The sequence below is a fragment of the Myotis brandtii genome, unplaced genomic scaffold, assembly GCF_000412655.1.
Source record: "Myotis brandtii unplaced genomic scaffold, ASM41265v1 scaffold151, whole genome shotgun sequence".
Lineage (NCBI taxonomy): Eukaryota > Metazoa > Chordata > Mammalia > Chiroptera > Vespertilionidae > Myotis > Myotis brandtii.
The window spans coordinates 3,395,931-3,401,845 of record NW_005355461.1 but is presented as its reverse complement, the minus strand read 5'-3'; the positions used below and the strand labels follow the sequence as shown (position 1 = coordinate 3,401,845).

At 35.3% G+C, this 5,915-nt stretch overlaps 1 pseudogene; it reads right to left on the bottom strand.

The window, feature by feature from the left end:
- Window positions 1-998: 998 nt before the first annotated feature.
- Window positions 999-1,417, bottom strand: LOC102250990 (annotated as a pseudogene).
- Window positions 1,418-5,915: the final 4,498 nt, after the last annotated feature.

Below are 5,915 nucleotides of genomic sequence, written 5' to 3'. Positions count from 1 at the left end.
ATTTCTCAGGGGTCAGAATATAACTATCTATGGGAATAGAAGGAAACTCTATTATTATCTCGTCTATATATCATTTCTAGGACTACCTCAGGAGAGAAAGAGTGACTTGTATCTTAGGAGAATGGGGAAAGAAGAAATATAAGGAATTATAACTTCTATTCTCTTGGTATCAGCTATGAAACCAATCAGGATTTAAGAAAAAGTTTTAAAAGTAACTCAGATTTACACACATCCAGTCTAGGATGAATCCAGAACTGTAAATTAGGTTTCCTTATTTCAGGCTGAAGTATTTCATAGAAGTAGTTATGTTAAATATTTAATGTTAATGCAATTGCTGAGTTATATAGTAAAATTAGCAGAATGGAATATGTTTATCATTGAATCACCAATTTTTAAATGTGAGGTATATATTACACAGGCTTACATCAACTTTACAGTGATGAGAAATATAGACAGATGTAATTATTCAGCAGGATTATTAATATTGTTTATGGTATCCATTTGTAATATGCTGAATTAAGAGGCATATTGAAGGTATAACAGAACTTGAACAAGGATGTATTGAGATAAATAAGCAAAAAAATGTTTCAGTAAAACATATTCTCCATTTCACATTTTAATATGGCTATACAGAAAAAATAAAATACCGATAAATTCATGTTAGAAATAGATGTTTCTAGAAGTATTAGTCAAAATTTTGTTTATTATATTTTAAAAGCACTAATGGAGAGTCTAGTGAAAGGAAAGCAATAGTAATCCCTCAGTAAAACAAGACATTCATTTAAGATGTAAAAATTACTTTCTGAATTGATCAAGTTCATGTTTATTTTTTAAAATATAAATTAACTTCAATTGAAGCATATTGTTTTATTATGCTAATTTCTTTTTTTTTTTACAGTGTAAAATTTTTATATTTAGAATTAGGCAGCTGGACTCAGTGTAGATGATTCCAGTTTTGTTGCAACATCCAAAGCATCATAGTCAGGAGCCAGTCAAACTTATGCCTTCTTCTCGCCATCAGGCCTGATCGGGGTGTTGACCTCGGCCCCGTCAATGACATAGAGCTTCTTCACAGCCGGTTTGATCTGGTGCTTGTTGGCCTTGGCATCCACAGTGAACACTAGTGTATTATTGTCTTCCATCTTCTTCATGGCTGACTCGGTAGTCAGGGGGAATTTGATGATGGCATAGTGGTCACGCTTGTTTCTCCTGGGCGCGCTCTTCCGAGGGTATTTAGGCTGCCTCCAGAGCCTTAGTGTCTTTGGCCGTTGGAAGGTGGGTGACATGCAGATTTTTTTTTTTTTTTTGTGGCTGTGGATGCCTTTCAACACTGATTTCTTTACCTTCAAAGCCTTTGCTTTGGCTTTGGCTTTGGGAAGGGCAGGGGCTTCCTTCTTAGCTTTTGGCGCCATCTTCGTAAAAAGATATTATGCTAATTTCTTGATCATTAATGTGTGCACAGGTGAGTCAACACTAATTTGTTATTTTGCACATTAATGTTGCAATGGCACTATTAGATATTTACATTCAAACATATAATAGGTATTTTTCCTCTGGGAAAATTTTATTTTTCTTGTTTACTAAATGACATTCTCTGAAACATGCTTATTTCAGTCACTGTTTGGGCAGTTATACTTTGTGAATGCATTTTTTTGCCAATAGGACTAATTATTTGTTGATTAATGGTTCTAAAATTTTAATGCTTTTTTTAGTGTCTCTCAATCAGTTTAAAACTACTAAAGTCATAATTACTTAATAGGTTACTCTCAGATATAAGTGTTAACTGCAAGGGCAAGACAGAAAATTCTATTGCATGAAAACTTAATGAAAAACTAAACTGAACTGTAAATACAATGAATTTTGGTATATTTTCATTTCCTTATTCTTTAACAGTAAAAACAATGTATGTCACATTTAAATACTAAATGTTTTTAATATTATACTACATTTAAATTTTTTATTAACTTTATTTTGTTACTAATCCATTTGGATTAGTAATTTATCAGTACTGGCATCTTATTTTATTTAAAAAAAAAGACAGTGACCCTAGAGCAGTGGTTCTCAACCTTCCTAATGCCGCGACCCTTTAATACAGTTTCTCATGTTGTGGTGACCCCCAACCATAAAATTATTTTCGTTGCTACTTCATAACTGTAATTTTGCTATTGTTATGAATCGTAATGTAAATATCTGATATGCAGGATGTATTTTCATTGTTACAAATTGAACATAATTAAAGCATAGTGATTAATCACAAAAACAATATGTAATTATATATGTGTTTTCCGATGGTCTTAGGCGACCCCTGTGAAAGGGTCATTCAACCCCCAAAGGGGTCGCGACCCACAGGTTGAGAACCGCTGCCCTAGAGCATAGTATTGGGAGTCACACATGTAAATACTTAAACAAGACACAATTTTTTATCAAGCCGCTTTATTTATTTATTTTGCCATTTTATTTTTTAAAAAATCGTTATTGTTGAAAGTTTTACATAGATCCCTCCCCCCCTGCATTAACCTCTTCCAGCTTGCTCTATCCCCTCCCCTCCCAGACCTTCGCCACCCCATTGTCTGTGTCCATGGTTATGCATATATGCATTCAAGTTTATTGGTTGATCTCTTCCTACCCCTGCCTTCCCTCCCTCTGAGTTTCAGACTCAAGCCACTTTATTTCAAAGAGATAATATGTAGGTCATTTTTTTAAAGGAAGTAGCTAATAAAAATCTACATCCATAGTGCACTGCAAAAGCAGGCCATGAGTAGTGACTGCAGAAGTGGATGTGGTGGCAGGCATGGACTCTCCTTTCTCGACACCTTCCTCCAAGTGAAGCACAGAGCCCTGGGAGAAATGGGCTCTTACAGAGTGAAGCATGTGAAGACTCCGGCATGCAGAGAATTCTGACTTCTCCAATCATTTTTTCTCTCTGAAATGTCACATTGTTTCCAGAAAAACTGTGAGATTGTGAGATGGTTAGGGCAGCTTCTTTTACACCTATTTTACATATTTCTCTTCCATCTCTAATAATCATGCCATGGTTACAGGCATCACCTTGGCTTAGGGATGGCATTCCTTAGCGTACTGACTATGGGAATGCGTTCCTTTCCAGGCCCTGCCTCTGATCTCTCTTCACTGCCAACTGCTATCAGAACACTGAGTGTGGCATTTCTTTTCTTCAAAACATTTGCTAATCTCACTGCCATCTGTATTTTTTTAGAGTTCTTTAGGTGTTTGATATGCATTTGATTTGCTAAGTGGTTTAAAATATTCAAAATTTACCAAATCTACTCAGTTGTCTGTGCAAATGAGGCCAAGAAGAAAAACATAGACAAATAGCAGGGTATTTACTAGTATACCATTTGCAACAGCATGGGTGGACCTGGAGAGCATTATGCTAAGTGAAATAAGCCAGTCAGAGAAATATAAATATCACATGATCTCATTCATTTGTGGAATATAATGAACAGCATAAAATGATGAACAAAAATAGATCCAGAGACATAGAAGCATCAAATAGACCATCCAACCTCAGAGGGAAGGAAGGGGAGAGGGTTGGGGATAAGAGATCAATCAAAGGACTTGTATGCATGCATATAAGCATAGCCCATGGACACAGATATTAGGGGGGTTGAGGGCATGTTCTGGGGTATGGGAACGGCTGGGGAGTGGTCAATGGGGGAAAAAGGAGACATATGTAATACTTCAAACAATAAAGAATTTAAATTAAAAAATAAACAAAATATAATGCAGTATTTTAAGAAAAAAGCCCAAATCATTACAAGAACATTTTATATTTAATGAAAGACTTGTCAGTACACTTTTATTTAGGGAAACTTAGCAATAAAATGATCAATAATGAAAAGGTTGTAGCCTTCAAGAATGTTGACCAATAGGTTTTGACCTGCTAATAAAATTGGCATAACATTTTAATGAATTAAAATTAGAATAATGAGATATAGAATTAAACTAAATAGAACAGATTAAATGGGAGGTAGAGTTAGATTTCTGGTAAATGATATCTGATGACAAAGTAATTACAAATAATTATGTAGCAAATTATATTTTTTATCTCTGCTGGTGGGAAAACTCTATTTGCTGATTAACTTTAAACTTTGTTAAATAAACTTTCAGTAAAATTAATCAGCCTGTTTAAAAAAACAGTTTTCAAAAAATGTAGGTCAATATGATATGATGTACTAGAAGAATGAGGTTGAATTTATTAAGTATGCTAATTCTACTTTCAAAGTTTCAACCTCTACCAAGTTACTTTGGTACTGACATGATTTTGTAATTTGAATGCATAAGGATATTGATCTATCAATACTATAGCCCAGAATTTTACATTTCCAAGGCTTGAGGACCTTTCTCTCTCTCTCTCTCTCTCTCTGTCTCTCTCTCTCTTTCACACACACACACATACATACACACTCATCTTGTACATTAAAGTTTAAATCAGGGAAGACTGAACCTGACCATGTCTACTGCTAGGATCAGTGGCTTCAGTAATATGCATATTCACCAGGATCCTTGCTCATATTCCTCCTTATTTCTCAAACTGTAGGCACCCTTCATACATCCATCACTTGATCAATCCAATTATTTATATTCTTTGATTCTGTTCCCAGGTTGAACAAATCTCCATGCTAAGCCAATAAGTTTCACGAGTACATTATGCTTTCTAGCTCCAAGGGACTCCCCTTCCGCACATTCAGGCTTCTTTATGGTTTCTTCACCTGTTTCTAATCATGTTCTCTGCAGCAGACTCTAGTATACCCTTTCTAAAACTTTGTTCCTCTTCTCAGTGGCATACTTCACCCTCCCAGTGCTGCCAAGAAGATAATGTGGTCATCGGACAGGACCTGTGCCTCTGTAATTATATATGACATCACCCATTCTGGCCTCCTTCTCATCTGTTGAAAGAAGAGGATTGTCTGGTCCCAATTTGATCATTCAACCCTTACCCAGTGTGGTAGACAGAATAATGATTCCTCTAAAAAGTCAACATCTTAATCTCCAGCACTTGTGAATGTTTTATCTTACATGACAAAAGAGACTTTGCAGATGTGATTAAATTAAGGATGTTGAGATAAATTGTCCAGGATTATCTAGGTTGACCCAATTTACTCACAAGATCTTTATAAGAAAGGGGTCAGAGTCAGAGCAAATATGAAGATACGGCAATGAAAGCAGAAAGTGAGGAGAAAGGGAGAGAGGGAGAGATTGATTTGAATATGAGATGAGCCAGCTTTGAAGATGGATGATGAGGCCACAAACCAAGAACTGCTGGTAGCCTCTAGAATCTTGAAAAGACAAGCAAAGGGTTTCTCCCCTATAACCTTTAGAAACCCTACTGACATCTTGATTTTTATCCCTATAAAATGTATTTTAGACTTCTGACCTCTAGAGCTGTAAGACAATAAATTTTTGTAGTTATAAGCTAACAAGCTATAGCATCAGTAAGAAACTAATATACCAATATCTCAGTTCCCATCACTTTTACAGAAATTTTATCCCATTGTCTTTTCTATTTCTTTCCCATTAATTTTAAGTATTCTTTTAGCTCCTTCTTTGCATGTGGCAAAAAAGAAGCCTACCATTAATCTTCACTAAAACTATGGCCTTTCATCTCTCCTTCAGCATCATTCTTATTTAAAAAATACTTATGTCTTCCATGCCTGCACCTAAAACTTGGGAAATCTAGTCTCTGACTCTTGTCCAGCTCTGAGTGGCTTTCTAACCTCTATGGCAGTTTCTTTTTATTTGACAAATTTAACTGAACTCTTCTCTCACCTGAGGCATTTTCAGCTTTTGATACTGGCCTGTTCTCTCATGACTTCTATTTTGATAATTCTTTTTTTTTTAATTAAATCTTTATTGTTCAGATTACATTTGTTCCTCTTTTTTTTCCCCCATAACTC